Raw genomic sequence first — 21908 nt, forward strand, 5'->3', positions numbered from 1 at the left:
AAAAAAAATACAACAGTATTCTGTGGGGTATTAACCATGTCCATTAAGGTTAGAAGTTATTCTGATCTTAATGTAACTTAGAGAAAATGCCAAAGTGTTCACATTCTATTTATTAAAGAGCAGTGAATCAGAAATTATTTAGTTCCAAGCCCATGCAATCTAAATATGCAGTTGCACTGTCAGGAATTCAAGGGACGTGTAGATAAGAAGAGGACCAGCTAAAGTAGCATATATATGATGCAAAACCAGCACAATTTGTTCATCAATAAAGAACATTTACTTGAAGGTAGTTGCTGAGCCTACAAATACTAAACCAAATTTGTCAACAACGATCCTGGGTATAGGTGGTACCTTTGCTCTCAGCAATAGATGCAGTGGCTCTTGTAGATCACATGGAATATTCAAACAAAATCACTCAAATCAAATGACGCATGCATGGGTGCACCGAGCAGCTCTCGTGTTTGTGCTACGGTGGTCAGGGGCGCTTTGTGCTTTCACAGTCCAGAAAGACTTGAACTGCGCAAGCACAGAGGGCTCCCTGCAATGGGAGCGCGATCACGAGATGTGCGTAGCAAGCCCGCAGAAGACCGCAACCCAACTGTTGGTCGAGATCTTACAGAGGGGGCAGTGGCAGTCTGTTGCAGAGCAGAACTTCGGTGTGGGACCTGATAGATTTCTAGGGGCTCGAAGAAGCGCCAGGTGATTAAAACATTTCTTTCATAGATTGGCCTCATGTATCCTTTAAGTTTTTCTATAAGTACAGTTGTTGGGTATGGGTCAATCACTGTAATCTGAGATACAGGCCAGAGTCAAAGTGGATAACAGCACATAAGCAAGCAGTTTTTGAGGGCTGGGTATGCAAAAACACAATGGGGCATAATCACTAAATAGAGGTAAAATAGCTATGCACAAGCAGTGATACTTATGCCAGTGGCATAGTAACGAGCCCACTTTATCTAAGTAACCAGTATTCACCTGATTCTTTTTAAGAATCCCCCTTCACTCACCGCACTGTACACAAGCGCGTCCAAACTGTCACATGGGCGTCCACCATGCAAGTCCCCGCCGAAGAGACTGTGCCACACATGTGCGCGCACTCTCTCCTTTGCCCTGCCTGGTGGATGGCTACTTTTTGTGGCTGCGTCCAAGCTGTGCATTACAATTGCCTTTAAGTTATATAAATGTGAACATTGCTAGCGAAGCACGTGCTATGCAGCTGGTGTAAGTAACAGTACCATTGCTGTGTGCTTTGTATGCAAGGCAATTTTACCTTTATTTAGTGAATATGCCCTAAAGTTAACATTTTTTGCTCATTTGTCGGTTTCATTTAGTGACCCAGTGTGAGAGTAGAAATCCGGGGAGACATCAAAGTAAAGTTTCGATAAGGGCGTTGTGAAACCTAAAGTGTAGAATGCCCATCATCCGCGCATATGTGTTCCAACCATGATGTGTATCGCTGTGATCTTGTTACTAAGCAACCCCTCGGGATACAAAGCTTTGCCGCAACCAAATGTTCTGCATATTACACAATCGTCCACGACCTGGACCTCGTGCCTCCATCTGTCCCCCTGTGCCTCCCTTGTCCCCTTGTGCCTCCATATGTCCTTTTGTGCCACTATCTGTCCTTGTCCCCTTCCTGTACTCCCACAGCTGAGTGTGTAAATGCAGAGTATAGCACAGCAGAAGCTGTGCTCTCACTACCCCATCAGAGTCCAGTGCTCTGCCTGTGCAACTATCCTGTCTGTCTCCTCACTGTTCTCATGTTGCTTAGAATCATGCTACATGCAGTAGGATATGCTGGGCACTAGGGCGAGTGGTGAGCAGACAGGTGGAAACACAGCACTGGACTCTGGCAGTGCAGTAAGAGCACAGCTTCTGCTGTGCTTTACTTTGCTCTGCTATACTCTGGGACTGTGCAACAAAATGCGATCAGGGGGTTGTTTGTATCTTGGGGATACCCTGTATTAACCATCCACCTTTTATACCACGCGGTTCACATTCTCTACATGCTTGAAGTTATAAAAATGCTAGAAATGGCTCTGACTATTTCCATGGTTAAGTGGGCTCACTGTAACCTAAGGATGCTACAGAATAATTTACTACAGGTATGGGACAAAGTCACATTATTCCAAAACATTGTTTTCTCTCTGGTGTACTCATCCATCACATTTGAAGAAATATCTCCAAATTCCAGTTGTTTGTCATGACAGTTAGGTTGGGGGGCTCATTGTGGGACTATGTTAGTCCAGGAGAAATGGAAAACATCTCATATAGATGTTCCGTTACCATGCAGGAATTGAGAGCAGCTTTGCTGGGGCTCAAGGATTTTGCCTATCACATTTGGGGAAAATCAGTCCTCCTCAGGATAGACAATACTACAGCAGTGTTCTACATAAAAAGACCTGGTTGGTAGGATGAGGAGTTTTCAACTACTTCAAGAAACCAGTTATATTGTGAAATGGGCACAGGAGAAGTTTCTCCTGTCGGCAGACACTTCACAAAAAATCATGATTGGTCATTGAATCAGGAAATATTTTTTCAAAGATGGCGCACACCTCAGATAGATCTTTGGACATCCCCGAAGAATGTGAAATTTGCGGTCTTCTTTTCCAGATACCAGCACCCATCCTCAGTGGGAGTGCACTGTCTGTCCCAGAAGTGGAGTTTCAGTCTAGGGTATGCTTTTCCTGCTTTTACTCTAATCACGCGTAGGGATGGTTGGAAATGCCAATTTCCGATTCTGCAGAAATTCTGATTACAGCCAATACCTATTACCATTACTGCAAATTTAAGTTCAGGCCAGCAGTTCAGGAGTAGCAGGTGCAGGTAGCTGTGCCTCCAGAACATAGATTCAAACTTGGTAAAGGAGAGATAAAAGATCTGGGCATTAGCCTGAATTTGCACGTCATCTTTTATTTACTCCATACACCTTCCAACATACAATGCATTAAATTTTGGCCTTACAGCCATTTCGTAGGGAAGTAATCGCATCAACTGTTGCACGGGGAACAAGTGTATCTAGTCTTATGCTTGCCGGTATGCTTGCCGGGGAACAAGTGTATCTAGTCCTATGCTTGCTGGTATGCTTGCCTTGGATTGCCCAACGGCTACAGATGAACGTCCTATTAGCAATAAGAGACGGCACACCACTGGCTGCAATGATTTTGCTGTATTGGATGAACAAGTACACTACATTGTCACGATCTGCATCTGCTGGTAACATCATGAACTCTATGGATGGACTTCCTATGTCTCACCAGCAGATGTCACCAATCTCTTCAGGGATTGTGCAGCCTGAACTGCTCTCTGCCCACCAGCAGAGGTCTCTATTTCCAGAAACATTTCTGTTACAGACTGCTAATGAAGGCAGGTCTGGGATCACATGGACATTGTCACCTGACCTCCCAGCACACTATTTAACCAGCTTCAGCAGACCAGTTCAGTGCTAGTTCTTCAAGCCTGTTTCCTGGACCTGATCCCCGAGTTCTAGCCTTCCCTGCTTAGCTCTTGTTACCTGCCGTGTATGACCTTTTTGCTATTTCCTCGACTAATCTTTTGCCTAAGCGATTATATCTCTGTATGATTTCCTGGTTTGACTCTGCTTGTATGACTATCCATTGCCTGTCGATATCTGCTTTAGTCGCCTTGTGTATGTATATATTGTATATAGTTTATGTGTATATATATTAACCAGGTTCCAGGGTTTAGTGTGCACACTAGTGATATATGCTTAAGGCTGCCTTGCATTTTCACTATATGCAAGGAGCACTTAGTGTATATATATCCCTGACTATTACTAGTCCTGTGTATGGTTTCCTTTTTGCAGTTGCATCTTTTCTTATTTTTGCCTGGTTTCCGTGCATGAAGCTAATGTACGTTTGATGCTATGTGCTTAATTTATGTTGTAATAAACCTTGTTATTTTTCCCTATTCCTGGCCTGAGTCTTGGTGTATTTCCACATTAGTGACTAACCTGCAATTCCTATGCACTGCATGTGATGTTTTATGTTACCAGTGCATTGGTATCGTAACATGCATGTTACGAATATTACATTCTTCCTCAGGTGTTAAACAGCAAATGAACATACAAACACCAATATATGTGCTCATGAGAGGGCACCACACCCCTGGTGGCTCCACCCCCAAAATGTTAACCCATTGTCCATAGTCCAACATGTGCATTAAAACCACTCAATTAATACCAGGTCATATGGCACTCCTTTTCGGCTGTCAAAGATTAGTATTAAATAACTGACCGTGCTTGAGGCACTTCCAACAATGGACTGCCACTGACCCACCTAAAAAAGAATACATAAACAATAACATATAAGCATCAACCGCATAGAAATACAACTGCATAAAATTGTAACAGTGTAAAAGTACAAAGGGCCTGATGCACAAAAAAGCGTCAAATGCCAGCACGGATGCCCCCCCCCCCCCCCCCCCTGCGATCCCCGCACCCGCTGCTCCATAAAACAGGTAGAATGAGATGTTCCAAAGGGATACCCTTTGTGACCAATTTGGAAAAAATACTATGCTTATAAAAAATTCCATACGCAGAATTTGGCCCCTATTAAGTACAGACAAGGATCTGGGGCCTTTATTTAAGACAGAGCCGATTTTTTTTGTTTTTTGTTTTTTCCATCAGGAGAGGCAAGACTATCCAAGATAGGGTCAGGCACACTGACACTGCCCCCAAGAGAAAAGAAATTACAGGAAAGACAGGGACATATCCATATTTAAGCTGCAACGTATGTAACGGCATCATAAAAAGTGAAGCTATCTGCCACCCACACAATGGGCGCAGAATTGCTATTAAAGGGCGGCATTATTGTTCCACACCATGGGCCATATATGGGCTTAAGTGCCCATGTGGGAGACTACCAGGCCAGTTAGAACATGCATACAGGAGCATAAGAGGGCGATCAGCAAGTATGCTGAAGAAAAAAGAAAGAATTACGACACCTCAGTTGCGAGGCACTTTGGAGTGGCAGGCCATGGGGCGTCGCAACTGAGGTGGTGTGTATTGGAGTCCTTGAATCCTCTCAATACAGGAGGTAACCTAGAAAAATTTTTTAAACAAAAAGAGGTGAGATGGATACATGAGATGGATGTGGTTACCCCGAGAGGTATGAATGAAAGATTGCCTCTGAAATGTTTCTTATAAACGATGTTTTATAAACGATTGTTCGCACATCACGTCTAGCATTGAGGTGCTATGACAAGTGCAATGTTTTGGGCTTGATTTGCAGGGGGGGGGCTGGCTGTTGGCGCTGCCGTTTTCGTGCGGGTTTTCGCATTTGCAAGCGGTCGTGGGTTTCTGCGTGCGGTTGGGCGTTTTTACGCACGGTCGCGGATTTTCGTGCGGGGTCGTTGTCGTTTTCGTGCAGGGGTTCGCATATGCGCACGGGGGCGTTTGCTTGCACACGGGGGTTCGCGGGGGGGGGGGGGGGGGGTTGGGGGGTTGGGGGCGGCCGTGCTGGCAGTTGGCGCTTTTTTGTGCATCAGGTCCTTTGTACTTTTACACTGTTACAATTTTATGCAGTTGTATTTCTATGCGGTTGATGCTTATATGTAATTGTTTATGTATTCTTTTTTAGGTGGGTCAGTGGCAGTCCATTGTTGGAAGTGCCTCAAGCATGGTCAGTTATTTAATACTAATCTTTGATAGCCGAAAAGGAGAGCCATATGATCTGGTATTAATTGAGTGGTTTTAATGCACATGTTGGACTATGGACAATGGGTTAACATTTAGGGGGTAGAGCCACCAGGGGGTGTGGTGCCCTCTCATGAGCACATATATTGGTGTTTGTATGTTCATTTGCTGTTTAACACCTGAGGAAGAATGTAATATTTGTAACATGTAGTGTACTTGTTCATCCAATACAGCAAAATCATTGCAGCCAGTGGTGTGCCGTCTCTTATTGCTAATAGGATGTTCATTTCGTAGGGGAGCCCTGCTTCTTCAGAGGTAGAAGATTACATACAAAAAGCAGTGTCAGAACATAATAAATGTATGTGTGTATGTATATGTATATATGTATATATATATATTTTGGGTTGCAAAAGTATTCGGCCCCCTTGAAGTTTTCCACATTTTGTCACATTACTGCCACAAACATGCATCAATTTTATTGGAATTCCACATGAAAGACCAATACAAAGTGGTGTACACGTGAGAAGTGCATCGTAAATCATACATGATTCCAAACATTTTTTACAAATAACTGCAAAGTGGTGTGTGCATAATTATTCAGCCCGCTGAGTCAATACTTTGTAGAACCACCTTTTGCTGCAATTACAGCTGCCAGTCTTTTAGGGTATGTCTCTACCAGCTTTGCACATCTAGAGACTGAAATCCTTGCCCATTCTTCTTTGCAAACCAGCTCCTGCTCAGTCAGATTAGATGAACAGCGTTTGTGAACAGCAGTTTTCAGATCTTGCCACAGATTCTCGATTGGATTTAGATCTGGACTGTGACTGGGCCATTCTAACACATAGATATGTTTTGTTTTAAACCATTCCATTGTTGCCCTGGCTTTATGTTTAGGGTCATTGTCCTGCTGGAAGGTGAACCTCCACCCCAGTCTCAAGTCTTTTGCAGTCTCCAAGAGGTTTTCTTCCAAGTTTGCCCTGTGTTTGGCTCCATCCATCTTCCCATCAACTCTGACCAGCTTCCCTGTCCCTGCTGAAGAGAAGCACCCCCAGAGCATGATGCTGCCACCACCATATTTGACAGTGGGGATGGTGTGTTCAGAGTGATGTGCAGTGTTAGTTTTCCACCACACATAGCGTTTTGCATTTTGGCCAAAAAGTTCAGTTTTGATCTCATCTGACCAGAGCACCTTCTTCCACATGGTTGCTGTGTCCCCCACATGGCTTGTGGCAAACTGCAAACGGGACTTCTTATGCTTTCTGTTAACAATGCCTTTCTTCTTGCCACTCTTCCATAAAGGCCAACTTTGTACAGTGCATGACTAATAGTTGTCCTATGGAGAGAGTCTCCCACCTGAGCTGTAGATCTCTGCAGCTCGTCCAGAGTCACCATGGGCCTCTTGACTGCATTTCTGATCAGCGCTCTCCTTGTTCGGCCTGTGAGTTTAGGTGGATGGCCTTGTCTTGGTAGGTGTACAGCTGTGCCATACTCCTTCCATTTCTGAATGAACGCTTGAACAGTGCTCCGTGGGATGTTCAAGGCTTTGGAAATCTTTTTGTAGCCTAAGCCTGTTTTAAATTTCTCAATAACTTGATCCCTGACCTGCCTTGTGTGTTCTGTGGACTTCACGGTGTTGTTGCTCCCAATATTCTCTTAGACAACCTCTGAGGCCCTCACAGAGCTGCTGTACTTGTACTGACATTAGATTACACACAGGTGCACTCTATTTAGTCATTAGCACTCATCAGGCAATGTCTATAGGCAACTGACTGCACTCAGATCAAAGGGGGCCGAATAATTACGCACACACCACTTTGCAGTTATTTGTAAAACATGTTTGGAATCATGTATGATTTTCATTCCACTTCTCATGTGTACACCACTTTGTGTTGGTCTTTCATGTGGAATTCCAATAAAACTGATTCATGTTTGTGGCAGTAATATGACAAAATGTGGAAAACTTCAAGGGGGCCGAATACTTTTGCATTATATATATATATATATATATATATATATATATATATATATATATATATATATATATAATATATATATATATATATATATATATATATATATATATAGTATATACCTGTATATACAGTGTAGTGAGACATAATCCAGTTTTACCGATTGCTGCAGCATCCTCCTACTGCCGAATGCGCACCAAAGTTAGGCGCTGCACCAAGTCAACTGTTCGCCCGCGGGTGAAAGACTTGCGTGCAAACAGTCCATAGGGCTTCCCTGCGAAATGGCTGTAAGGCCAAGATTTAATGCATTGTATGCTATAAGGTGTATGGAATAAATACATGGTGTCCGGATCTTCTATCTTTCCTTTATCACACTTCCGAGTTCTGTGATTGAGCTAAAATTACAGAGTTGTGGCAATACAGTATTTCTACGGAAATCCGATTTCTATTTTTCGATTTCTGATCAGAAATGCGGAAATTTCAATTCCGCAAAATCAAAGTAAGCCTCCCTAATGATGAGATTCTTTTAGAGGCTACAAACCAAATCTTGCATGATCATTGCTATTCTGCCTTATTTGCTAAGGAGGCCATAGTTCACCTTAGCAATGAAGCTCAGTGTCATGGAACCATTCAAACTCCCTGTGACTCAGAACCTATTGTCTCAAGGGAATCTTCTGTATCCAGATATCAGCAAGTTAAGTTTCGTGGCCTGGAGGTTGAAAGTGAAACATTGTTAGGTTTGGGGTGTTTAGAAGGTGTAGTACCCGCCATGTTAAATCTAGAAAGCCATCGACTAACTCAACATATCATAGAATCTAGGAGATATTTATGAATTTTGCAATTACATCAGGTTGTGATTTAAGTTCTCCTCAAGTTCACAACATTCTTGATTTCCTGCAGTCAGGTATAAAAAGTTTAGCCTTTCAGCAATCAAACACAAGTTTCAGCTTTATCAGCAATAACTAATAAAAGATGGGCAGAACATCCTTTGAACATCAAGGAGTATTGAAACTATGCACTCACAAGAAAACAATTCTTTCCTCAGTGCAACTTACGATCTGGCTACATACACTGGCTATACACAGGGGGTATATGGCTACATACAGGGGGATCTAGCTATATATACAGCAGGATCTGACTATATACACTGGCTACATACACTGGCTATATACAGGGGGTATATGGCTACATACAGGGGGATCTGACTATATACACTGGCTATACAGTGGTGTGAAAAACTATTTCCCCCCTTCCTGATTTCTTATTCTTTTGCATGTTTGTCACACTTAAATGTTTCTGCTCATCAAAAACCGTTAACTATTAGTCAAAGATAACATAATTGAACACAAAATGCAGTTTTAAATGATGGGTTTTATTATTTAGTGAGAAAAAAAAACTCAAAACCTACATGGCCCTGTGTGAAAAAGTGATTGCCCCCCTTGTTAAAAAATAACTTAACTGTGGTTTATCACACCTGAGTTCAATTTCTGTAGTCAGCCCCAGGCCTAATTACTGCCACACCTGTTTCAATCAAGAAATCACTTAAATAGGAGATATCTGACACAGAGAAGTAGACCAAAAGCACCTCAAAAGCTAGACATCATGCCAAGATCCAAAGAAATTCAGGAACAAATGAGAACAAAAGTACTGTAATTGAGATCTATCAGTCTGGTAAAGGTTATAAAGCCATTTCTAAAGCTTTGGGACTCCAGCGAACCACAGTGAGAGCCATTATCCACAAATGGCAAAAACATGGAACAGTGAAGAACCTTCCCAGGAGTGGCCAGCCGACCAAAATTACCCCAAGAGCGCGGAAAAAACTCATCCGAGAGGCCGCAAAAGACCCCAGGACAACATCTAAAGAGCTGCAGGCCTCACTTGCCTCAATTAAGGTCAGTGTTCACGACTCCACCATAAGAAAGAGACTGGGCAAAAACGGCCTGCATGGCAGATATCCAAGGCGCAAACCACTTTTAAGCAAAAAGAACATTAAGACTTGTCTCAATTTTGCTAAAAAAAACATCTCAATGATTGCCAAGACTTTTTGGAAAATACCTTGTGGACCAACGAGACAAAAGTTGAACTTTTTGGAAGGTGCGTGTCCCATGACATCTGTTGTAGAAGTAACACAGCATTTCAGCAAAAGAACATCATACCAACCAGGGATGGTCGTAGTCAGCCAACTTCGCTACGGTAGAACTACGCGTATTTTTTCGCAAATACGCGTAGAGTAAATACGTGTGGCCGTCGGAAACTACGTTACGATACTCGCTACGACAACGTGCATTGATCTTCGCATGGTCGCGTATAGGTTCGTAGTTCTATGCGGACAGTCATGTCTTCATGCGGAATTTTGGTCGCATGGATTCGCCACGTTCTATTTGGAAATTTCACTGTGCGAGCGTACTAATGTTTGCAACGTCCACGCGCAACGTCTACGCGTAATTACCACTCGTAGCCGTAAAACTACGCGTACGGCGGATACAGGAAGTTTGGGAACAGGAAGTAAACAGTGCGACAGTACGCATTGACTGCATTTCTGCCTGGCTGCATCTGTTTGCCTGTCTGTGAGTGACTGACAATGCCACCTAAAATGCCTCCTCGGATGAAAAGAATGGTCATTGAGGTAAGCAATCTTCTTTTTTCTGTTAACAAAATGCATTTTTTGGAGGGTACTTTTTCTGACTGCTTTTCTGTAGTGTGTAATGCTCCTACATGGCGATTATTTTCTGGAGAATGCTGTGCACGTAATAATTGTTTTCTGGTGAATACTGCGCGCATAACAATTATATTCCGAGGAATGCTGCGCACATAGCGATTTTTTTACCGGTGAATGCTGCGCAAGTAGCGATTGTTTTCTGGTGAATGATGCGTACGTACATAACGATTGTTTTCTGGTGAATGCTGCGTACGTACATAACGATTATATTCCGTGGAATGCTGCGCACATAGCGATTTTGTACCGGTGAATGCTGCGCAAGTAGCGATTGTGTTTCTGGTGAATGATGCGTACGTACATAGCGATTGTTTTCTGGTGAATGCTGCGCGCATAACGATTATATTCCGGGGAATGCTGCGCACGTAGCAATTTTTTTACCGGTGAATGCTGCGCAAGTAGCGATTGTTTTCTGGTGAATGATGCGTACATACATAGCGATTGTTTTCTGGTGAATGCTGCGCATAACGATTATATTCCGAGGAATGCTGCGCACATAGCGATTTTTTACCGGTGAATGCTGCGCAAGTAGCGATTGTTTTCTGGTGAATGATGCGTACGTACATAACGATTGTTTTCTGGTGAATGCTGCGCGCATAACGATTATATTCCGGGGAATGCTGCGCACGTAGCAATTTTTTTACCGGTGAATGCTGCGCAAGTAGCGATTGTTTTCTGGTGAATGATGCGTATGTACATAACGATTGTTTTCTGGTGAATGCTGCGCGCATAACGATTATATTCCGGGGAATGCTGCGCACGTAGCGATTTTTTTACCGGTGAATGCTGCGCAAGTAGCGATTGTTTTCTGGTGAATGATGCGTACATACATAGCGATTGTTTTCTGGTGAATGCTGTGCGCATAACGATTATATTCCGAGGAATGCTGCGCACATAGCGATTTTTTACCGGTGAATGCTGCGCAAGTAGCGATTGTTTTCTGGTGAATGATGCGTACGTACATAACGATTGTTTTCTGTTGAATGCTGCGCGCATAACGATTATATTCCGGGGAATGCTGCGCACGTAGCGATTATTTTCCGGCGAATGCTGCGCAAGTAGCGATTATCTTCTGGTGAATGCTGCGCACATAACGATTGTTTTCTGGTGAATGCTGCGCATGTAGCGATTATTTTCTGGTGAATGCTGCGCACATAACGATTGTTTTCTGGTGAATGCTGCGCATGTAGCGATTATTTTCTGGTGAATGATGCGTACGTACATAACAATTGTTTTCTGGTGAATGCTGCGCGCATAACCATTATATTCCGGGGATTGCTGATTCCGCATCAGGGCCCAGGGGTTTGTAGCTACGCCACTGGAAACAAGCATGCAGCTAATCCAGTCAGACTTCAGAGCACTTGATCTGCATGCTTGCTCACGGTCTATGGCTAATGCCAGGCATACACGGTACGTTTTTCTCCGCAGATCGAGACAACGGCTTGATTCCGCCGCTTCCGGCGCGTCCCCCCGATCTTCTCTGTCAGTCAAATCACACATGAAATGATGTAGTTATTATTGCTAGCAATATCTGTCAGCAGCAGTTATAGGTGGCACTTATATCCTGTTGTAGTCATCCTTGATCCCTAGTATCTGTCCGCAGTCATAGTTGGTCGGTTCCCACAATTTTTTAACACTGTCATTATATTATAATCTTTTACATTATGCTGCAAGTAAGAAGATTCTTCATTAATGCATTATACAGTGGTCATTAATACAGTAATATTTCTTTTTCAGGAGTTCACCAGAGGGAAATATGACCTCTCCGCCCCTGCAGCTAAAAAAGCTGTCGTGAGGAAGGTGCAGGGGCTTCTTAGGACCGAGTTCCGCAGGGTCCTAACCCCGAAGCAGGTCCAGGTCCTATGGAGTGACCTGAAACGGAGGGACCTGGACCTGGTGAAGCGGGTGGCGGAAGAGATGCGGTGTAAGTCAGCAAACTATTTGTTTATGTATGTCTATCTTGGGTTTTATATGCTGTATGTATTTTTCCTAAAAAAATTCCATGGGCTGAATACTATAGAGTTGTGCAGTATGTACAGTTTAACTATATATCCGTAAGGTATTCACAGTGCAGCACTTTTCCTACTTTTTGTTAGGGTCTTGTTCCAAAATGGGTTGCTCCTGTGTGGGCATAGTGATATTTGTGCAATATGTGCTGATTATACTGCATTCATGCAAATAAAAAAATAAAAAAAAAGGGCCCCTAGGCTTAACATTGGTTTTTGATAACCACTGATGATCATATTTTTTTTTTTTTGAGAAAAATTTGATAGGTGCTGTCGTCCATCTGGAGGCTAGATCATGTCCAGGACCTAGGCAAGTGCCTTGGTTTGCCTTGTGGATGATCCGGCTCAGGTGCACAGCCAATTTTTTAAGATCTCTCCAGAGCTATTCAATTGTATTGAAGCCTACGCTCTTGCTGGGTCACTCAAGGACATACATAGAGTTGTATCGAAGCCACTCCATTGATATCTTGGCTGTGTGCTCAGGGTCTTATTCCTACTACAAGGTGAACCATTGCCCCAGTCAGCGTTCCAAGTGCTCTCTTCAAAGCCTATCCTAGTTTTATTTTATTGTATTGAAGAGTCATATTCTTTCATGTCCAATAAATAAATAAAAGGTATAAGAATATGATTTGTTGTTCTGTGTTTAAATACAGTAAGGTCCTTATCAAAGTTCACTTGAAAATAGAAATAAAAGTAGTTGTAGTTCAACCAAATAAGTTATTACTTTTTATCCATATTATAATATATTTTGATCACAAATTCACAATCTATTATTCATTACTCCTTATTACAGCTGCAAGTGGTACCCGGGGAGCCCCTGCAGCCAGGCCTTCCTCCTCCAGGTCCTCCTCGCCTGGACCCAGCCATCACAGCGAAAGGGCCTACAGAAGAAGGAGAGCCAGCGCACCGCTATATGGTAAAATGCTCTTACTGTATGATTAACATTGCATACTATGGGAAAGCAATTAAATGCTATGTTATATGTATTACATTACTGGTTCTTATTTTTAGGGATGATCAATGAGATTGAAATATGCACAAGTTGATGGTGTACTGAGTTAACCTATTTTCCCCATTTTTTCTACAGTTCCTCTATCAACATACTTAAGGAAGCGGCGGATCCAGCGCCGGACGATCAACATCCTAAAGGCCCAGGTGCTGGAGCTGCGGGAGAATATGGCCCGAGTGCAGGAGGAGATCAGACAGCTCAAGGGCACAGGGGGTAGAAGGGACTAAATGAACTCAGCAGCACTGAAAAGGCTTTGTGTTTCTTTAACAGTTTCACAGCATCAGAACTTGTTTCTCTTATACAAGCCTCATTTTTAGCTGCACAGAAGAAAACTGCCCGGGCAGTTTTCCCCTTATGTTGTGCAAAGCATGATGGGATTTCTGATGTTGTTGTTCTCGTTCTGCAGTTTTGGTTTATTTATTTATTTATTTTTTACATTTTGAATTTGACATTTGAAGCCTAGTGTGTGCAGCTGGGAGGGGTTATCAGGACACAGGACAGTTGGAACTGTGTCTCCTGCTCCTTGTCACCTCCTTTCAACCAAAAAGATGGCTGCCCCCATGACAAAGATGGCAGTCCCCATGAATCACAAACATTTGCCTGTTCTTTTAAAACAGTTGGAAACAGCTGGTGTTTGCAGCTGTTTCCAACTTCCAAAAAAACATGCAGCAGCTACATAACCTGCCAACAGTAAAAATGTCACCATGTAATAAATGTCAGAATTTAAATCAGGGATTTAAATGATTGCCCAATGGGCAAACACTGACTAAATCATTTCTACATAATTATTGTAAAAATGAAGCATTTTTTATTACATTATTTTCACTGGAGTTCCTGTTTAGGTGATGAGGCCAAAGAGTTACATTAGTTATGTTAATTAGAATAGATAGGTAATATCATTGCTGCTATTTCCCACAATGCAGCAAGGTTCACAGACAGGAAACTGCCAAGAGTACGTACTCAGAATTTCTTTGTGGGAGGGGTTTTGCCACAATATTAGCCATACAGCGCCCCCTGATGGTTTGTTTGTGGAAAGGAATAGATTTCTCACGTTAAAGGGGGTATCAGCTACTGATTAGGATAAAGTTCAATTGTTCGTTGGAGTTTCTCTTTAATACACTCAGACCAGTTGCTGTTGAAATTTGATTTTTATGGTGGTGACAATACCGCGTAAAAATAAAAAAAAATAAAAAAAAAATGTGCAAGTTGCACTTGCAAAATAAAAAAAGATAAATAAATGTTTTTCTTTAAAAAAGTATACGTTTCTTCTCTTTTGTTGTTCAATCTCTGACACTGACACATTGTGTTGGACTAAATAATCGCAACAGAATTACATTGACATTGCTAGTGCACTGCTTTTCTGAAACATATTTTTATGCAGTATGCTTAGTTGTATGTGTCACATTGCTTGTGTGATGCAATCCCTTAATTTTTTTGATCTTCTGTTTCCAACACAAAGCACCAGTGTGAAAAATAGACATTTAAAGTGTAAAGAGTATATGTAGCAATTATTCATTGCTTTTTAGTTCTCTTTTACAGCGCATGCAGGTTCAGTCTACTCTACTTTCTTCCTCCCCTCTTCTGCATGGGCCGCGTCATAGTGCACGGAACTATGATACGCTGCAGAGACTCGGAAAATAATTAGAGGAGACAGAGACTGCGCATGCGCTGTAAGGACCCACAGACATCATTTTTCAGGTTTCAGCTATACTTTCTGTAGGAGCCATGGTTTCAATAGCATTGAGAGTGGGCATACAGGGATGGAGAGGGATTAAGAGAGGAAGTGTATACTCTTCATAAACACTTGGGTATACTTAAAGGGACTCCGAGCTCAAATTAAACTCAAAATGTTAACTTACCCGGGGCTTTCTGTAGCCCAGTGCTAGTCGGGATTTCCCACGACGTACCTCCGGGTCTTCTACAAATGCCTCTTCATAAATGGTTGGCCGGGGATCCTGGCGACACTCGGGCCGAGTGTCGGGGTCCTTCTTCTGCATACATCACGCGTAACGTCATTATGACGGCCGCCTCGTGTCATCACGGCGTCCGGCGTGACAGTACGGCGCATGCGTGGTTTAATCGCCGGCCACCGTGATGACGCAAGGTGGCCGGAGTAATGACGTTACGCGTGATGTATGCGGAAGAAGGAGCCCGACACTCGACTCGAGTGTCGCGAGGATCCGCCGGCCAACCATTTCTGAAGAGGCATTGGGAGAAGACACGGAGGTACGTCGTGGGAACTACAGACCAGCACTGGGCTACAGAAAAGCCCGGGTAAGTTCACATTTTGTGTTTAATTTGATCTTGGAGTCCCTTTAAAAGCATACCCAGTGCCCCTGCTCAGTGTCCCTTTCAGGGGTTTTTTCTTTAGGGGGGGGGGGGGGAAGAATTTGGGCCTGGTTTGCAGGCATTACAAAATACTTACCGAGCCTCCAGCGGCGTTTTGTAGCCTTCCTGAAGCTCCTAGCATGCTCTTATTGGCTTTCCGACGTCCTCTGTTCACGGCAGCAGGCGTATCACTCGACTCTAGGCAGGTCAGGTAACACGCCGGCTTCCATGCAAGGAGGATGGCAGAAAGCCGCTAGGAGTTTCAGGAGGGCTGAAAGATGTTGCTGGAGGTTTCAGTGAATATTTTGGAGCAGGTTTGCGTTTTTTTCTGCTGGTGGTTCAAGTAAGCAACCGACAAGCACATGAATACGGCTTCAAGTGATCCCAGCTGGTGGATATTGGGGACATATGTACATACAGTATATGTATAAATATATATATATATATATATATATATATATATATATATATATATATATATATATATATATGCATCTGATAATAAATCTGCATGCATGTATATCTGATACACATCGCTCTCCAGTTAAATATAGATAGCCAGACCTAATACCCCCCCCCCCTCCCAAGTAATTCATAGGTAGCCAGACCTCTCCCCTCTCCCCCCCAGTAATTCATAGGTAGCCAGACCTCTCCCCTCTTCCCCCCCATTAATTCATAGGTAGCCAGACCTCTCCCCTCTCCCCCCCAGTAATTCATAGGTAGCCAGACCTCTCCCCTCTCCCCCCAGTAATTCATAGGTAGCCAGACCTCTACCCCCAGTAATTCATAGGTAGGCAGCCACCCCCCCCCCCATTTAAATATATAAGTAGCAAAATAAGTTGAATTAATAAGAATGTGGGGTGCACCCTAATAGCGGGGACACCGATAAAAATAAAAGTTACATCTATTTTGTTTTCCTTCAGTGCTACCTGACACTGGAAACACTGCTGTCTGTCAGGAACAGAAGGAAATACATTAATGAAAATGTATGGCGCATCTTCAAGGTGGGGACACCAATAAACAAAAAAGCAATTTTTTATTTTGGGTCCTCCCTGACAGTGGGAACACTGCTATCTAACAGGAACAGAAGGAGGTAAATAAATGAAAAGGTATGGTGCACCCTAAAGGTGGGGACACCAGTAAACATAACAGCAACAGGTGTTTTTTTGGTTTTTTTTTTTTTGGGGTGTGTGTGCTCCCTGGCAGTGGGAACGCTGCTATCTATCATCTACAAAATAAGGTACATCAATAAAAAGGTGAGGTGCACGCCAACAGTGGGAACACAGTAATACACATAAAAGCAAGGTTTTTTTTTTATTTTGCTCCCTGACAGTGAGAACACTGCTATCTAACAGGAACAGAAGAAGGTAAATGAGTGAAAAGGTATGGTGCACCCTAAAGGTGGGGACACCAGTAAACATAACAGCAACAGGTGTTTGTTTTTTTTTTTGTTTTTTGTTTTTTTTTTGGGGTGTGTGTGCTGAGCTCTCTGGCAGTGGGAACGCTGCTATCTATCATCTACAAAATAAGGTACATCAATAAAAAGGTGAGGTGCACGCCAACGTTGGGAACACACTAATACACATAAAGGCAAGGGTTTTTTTTTTATTTTTTGCTCCCTGACAGTGGGAACACTGCTATCTAACAGGAACAGAAGAAGGTAAATGAGTGAAAAGGTATGGTGCACCCTAAAGGTGGGGACACCAGTAAACATAACAGCAACAGGTGTTTTTTTGTTGTTGTTTTTTTTTGGGGGGGGGGGTGCTCCCTGGCTGTGGGAATGCTACCTATGAGAGGAGCAGCGGCTCAGTCACGATGACCATCACCCTCAATAAAAGTACATTTTGGCAGTAAGTAGGCAACATTTCACCTTGTCTTGTACCTATGAGAGGAGCAGCGGCTCAGTCAAGATGACCATCACCCTCAATAAAAGTACATTTTGGCAGTAAGTAGGCAACATTTCACCTTGTCTTGTACCTATGAGAGGAGCAGCGGCTCAGTCAAGATGACCATCACCCTCAATACAAGTACATTTTGGCAGTAAGTAGGCAACATTTCACCTTGTCTTGTACCTATGAGAGGAGCAGCGGCTCAGTCAAGATGACCATCACCCTCAATACAAGTACATTTTGGCAGTAAGTAGGCAACATTTCACCTTGTCTTGTACCTATGAGAGGAGCAGCGGCTCAGTCAAGATGACCATCACCCTCAATAAAAGTACATTTTGGCAGTAAGTAGGCAACATTTCACCTTGTCTTGTACCTATGAGAGGAGCAGCGGCTCAGTCAAGATGACCATCACCCTCAATAAAAGTACATTTTGGCAGTAAGTAGGCAACATTTCACCTTGTCTTGTACCTATGAGAGGAGCAGCGGCTCAGTCAAGATGACCATCACCCTCAATAAAAGTACATTTTGGCAGTAAGTACAAAGTAGTCAAAATTATTGGCAGTAAATAGGTTTGATTCGAATGAGGGAATGAGAAGCAGTCCAGGAAGGGCAATTTAAAGCGGTGAAGTTGTGTCCCTGGATCCAACGACGGGGGCCAAGTAGCCACTTTCAATCAACGAATGGTTAATTTTTAAAAAGGTCAGTGCGTTTACTGAATCAGTGGACAAGCGGGATCGCTTATCGGTAACCACCCCACCTGCCGCGCTGAAAGCCCGCTCAGAAATAACACTGGAAGGAGGGCATGAGAGAAGTTCCAGCGCATATTGTGCAAGCTCAGGACAGGTGTCGAGTGTGGCTGCCCAGTACTCCATGGGGTCCTCAGTGCGCATGCTATCTGATGCACTGAGTGAAGACATGTAGTCGTTGACCATGCGGGACAGCCGCTGCTCCTGATTTCCAGGTGCTGCTGCTGATGCTGTGGTAGGCTGAACAGACTCAGAGCTGTAAAACTGCCTCATCGCACCAAACAAGTCTCCAAGATGTCTAGGTCTGCTGGGCATAGGCACCTGCTGGGCACCATGAGCAGGGATAGCTGGGTTCTCAGGCTGTGGATGTGGAAAGGCTTCCTTCAGCTGGTCGATCAGTGCCTGCTGCAGCTCTCCCATCCTTTCCTCCTGCTGGCTGGTTGGAATAAATTGACCCAGCTTCCCCTTGCAGCGTGGGTCTAAAAGGGTGGCCAGCCAGTAGTCATCTCTTTTCTTTATCTTTTTGATCCGAGGGTCCATCCGGAGGCATCGTATCATATGAGCAGCCATTGGGAAAGCAAGAGCTCGCTCCGCCAAATCCCCATCGTCATCTCTGCGCAAAACAGACAAATCCTCTGCCTGCTGCTGCTGTTCCTCCTGACTTCCAAGGTCACCCCACCCCTGAATAACAGAAGCTGCACCCGCCTCCTCTTCCTCTTCACCATGGTCAGGCACCTCCATGATATCCTCCATCACATGGACATCCTCCTCCTCTTCCTCCTGTGTCTGAGCCTGGCTGCCTTGGAGCGAGCTTTGTTGCTGCAGCTCAAGTTCAGTAACGGCTTCCTCACCAGCAGTCATTAGGCTAAAAGTGTTTGTTCCAGCATGAACACAACAGGGAGCACGTCGCTGAGACTGACTTGCTCCCCGCTTACAAACGTAGTAGCCTGTTCAAATGGGGCCAACACATGGCAGACCTGTTGCATAAGCCGCCACTCTTCCCGTGTGATGTAGGGGAGTGTTTCTGCTGATGACCTATGGATGTCGTCCTGCTCCAGAAGGTACTCAGAGACTGCTTTTTTCTGCTCCACCATCCTCTCCAGCATGTAAAGGGTGGAGTTCCACCTCGTTGGAGTGTCTACTATGAGCCTGTGAGGGGGCAAGCCATGCTTTCGCTGATAGCGACGGAACAATGAGGTGGCAGTTGAAGAGCGGCCCATACGGCCGGAAATCTTCCTTGCATGCTGCACCACGTCACTCATACCTGGTAAGGTGCGCAAAAAACGATGAACCACCAAGTTGAGGACATGGGCAAAACATGGCACATGAGGAATGTTGCCATCGTTCAGGGCAGCCAGCAAATTTGCTGCATTGTCACAGGCAACATGGCCAACCTGTAGTCTTCGGGGGGTCAGCCACTTTTGTGCCTGTTCCTGGAGTAGGGCTAAAACATTTGCTGCCGTGAGCCTCTGCTCCCCAATGCTCACCAGCTCGAGCAATGCTTGACATTGCTTGTGACACACGCCGGTGTAGCAACGGGGCCGCTTATTAGGGGGCTCGGCAGTGGCAGTAGAGTCACCAGCTGAGGTGAGAGCAGACCTGTTCCCCTTGACCCCACGGGGAGGCTCAACAAGCTCAATGGAAGCACCAGGACCGGAACCCTCCTGCTCACTATGTAGGGTGACCCAGTGAGCTGTAAATGAGACATATCGGCCCTGACCATGCTTGCTGGTCCACCCATCCATGGTGAGATGTACCCTGTCGCCTATGGAATAATCTAGCGACAGGGCGACATTATCAACTGTGCGTCGGTACAGGTTAGGAATTCCCCTTCGGGAAAAATAGTGACGGCTGGGTATTTGCCATTCAGGAATGGCATACTCCAGGAGGTTGCGAATGGCTGACCCCTTCTCTACAATGGAGTAGGGCAGCAGCTGCTGGACCATGGCCTCTGCCAATAGACCGTTTAATCTCCGTATCCTGCGGCTACGGGGAGGCAGTGCTCTTGTGGACCTTATAGCCTCAGTTATCAATGGCTGGGTGCTTTGAGCTGATGATGGAGTGGAGGAAGGTGAAATCTGCCCTCTACGGCCAGAGTGTATAACAGATGGAGAGCAGGCAGGATGGGTGCCAATCTCAGAAACTGAAGCAGGATGGGAAGGTGGACGGGTCTGTGCTATAGTCCTCTGCATGGTGCTGCTTTGTGGTCCTTTAACACTGCCATATTCCTTTTGGTGGTTACTTTTTAGGTGTGTGTGCAGAGCACCTGTCCCCAACCTTTTCAAATTTTTTCCTAGGCTCAGCCTGGCACTGCACAGCTTACACACAACTACTAAGGGATCACTGGTTGACTCAGTAAAGTACTTCCAAACCGGGGCCTTCCTCCGAGAAGGGTTTATGCCTGAGGTTGCAGTTGTACCACTTCCAGTTCGGGACATAGGAGTTTCAGCTGGAGGCTGTGACTGTAACTCCTGCCTTCCTTGAACTGCACTAGCAGAGGAGCTCATGTTGCCACTAGGCCCCCTGGTGTGCCGATGTCCAAGCTGCCTCCTCTGCCAGCTTGCCTCTGATTCTTCTGAGCTGGCATCATCATGCTCAGGCTCATAGGTGATATCCATGTCATCGTCAGCATAATCATCACTGTGGCTGCCTCCCTCATAGCCCACCTCCTCAATGTTCTCATCCTGACCCTTCACTACTTGAATGTCAACTTCTGCACCCCCCCCCCCCCCCTCAACAACATTATCATCATCCAAAAGAAAAGTCTGAGCATCATGCGACAGATCGATGTCTGACTGCTGCAGAGCCGTATCAACAAGTGCTGAAATTGTGTCATCAAAGGGAAGGACACTTGGGTTAAGGGCAGCTTTTGGAGGAGGCATGGAAGTGCTGCTGGTGGTACTGCTGGTACTTTGTAACTCAGCTTGTGAGGACTGACTATGATGACTAATAGGGCTGTCTCCTGACACCCAGTTCACAATGTCTTCAGTGTGGCTCTGCACAATAGCCCGTGGTTTCTGTGACGTGAAATACAATCGTATCAGACTGGACCCCCTTTTGGGATTTGATGCATCACTGCCTGATACTGAGTGTCCACTACCTGTGGCTGAGTGGCTAGTACTTGCTGCTACTTGGCTTCTGGTTCTGCCTGCAGAAGTCTGTCCCCGGACTGCTGTGGACTGACCCCTGCCTGGTGCAGAGTGTCCCCTGCCAGCTGCTGACTTTGCTGGTGGACCCTTGCCTGCACTGTCTCGACCACGGCGAGCTTTACCTCTGCCGGACATTGTTTATTATTTGTCTCAAATTTTTAATCGAAGTATAGTGGAAGGGGAACAATGTCAAAAAATTTTTGCTGAATAAGTGAGATAAAAGAAAGAATGAATAAAGGACAGGAATGAATACAATAATACAGTGGAATTAAAATAAGGAAAACAAATGAAAAAAGGATGATAGGACTACAGATCACAGCATGGAACTATATAGCTATATACACAGTCCTCCTCCTATCTTCTGTAGCTGCCTAACACTAAATCACAGAAATCCTTACACTAAATAGTAGTACTTGTAGCTAGGTAGCCAAAACACAGA

At 44.4% G+C, this 21908-nt stretch overlaps 1 protein-coding gene across 1 annotated transcript in view; it reads right to left on the minus strand.

Moving 5' to 3' along the window:
* Positions 1-21908, minus strand: part of CHADL (chondroadherin like) — a 180937-nt gene that overhangs the window by 25017 nt on the left and 134012 nt on the right. The gene's annotated exons all lie outside the window — the stretch shown is intronic.

Source organism: Hyperolius riggenbachi, chromosome 6 (genome assembly GCF_040937935.1).
Source record: "Hyperolius riggenbachi isolate aHypRig1 chromosome 6, aHypRig1.pri, whole genome shotgun sequence".
In the NCBI taxonomy this organism is placed as follows: Eukaryota; Metazoa; Chordata; class Amphibia; order Anura; family Hyperoliidae; genus Hyperolius; species Hyperolius riggenbachi.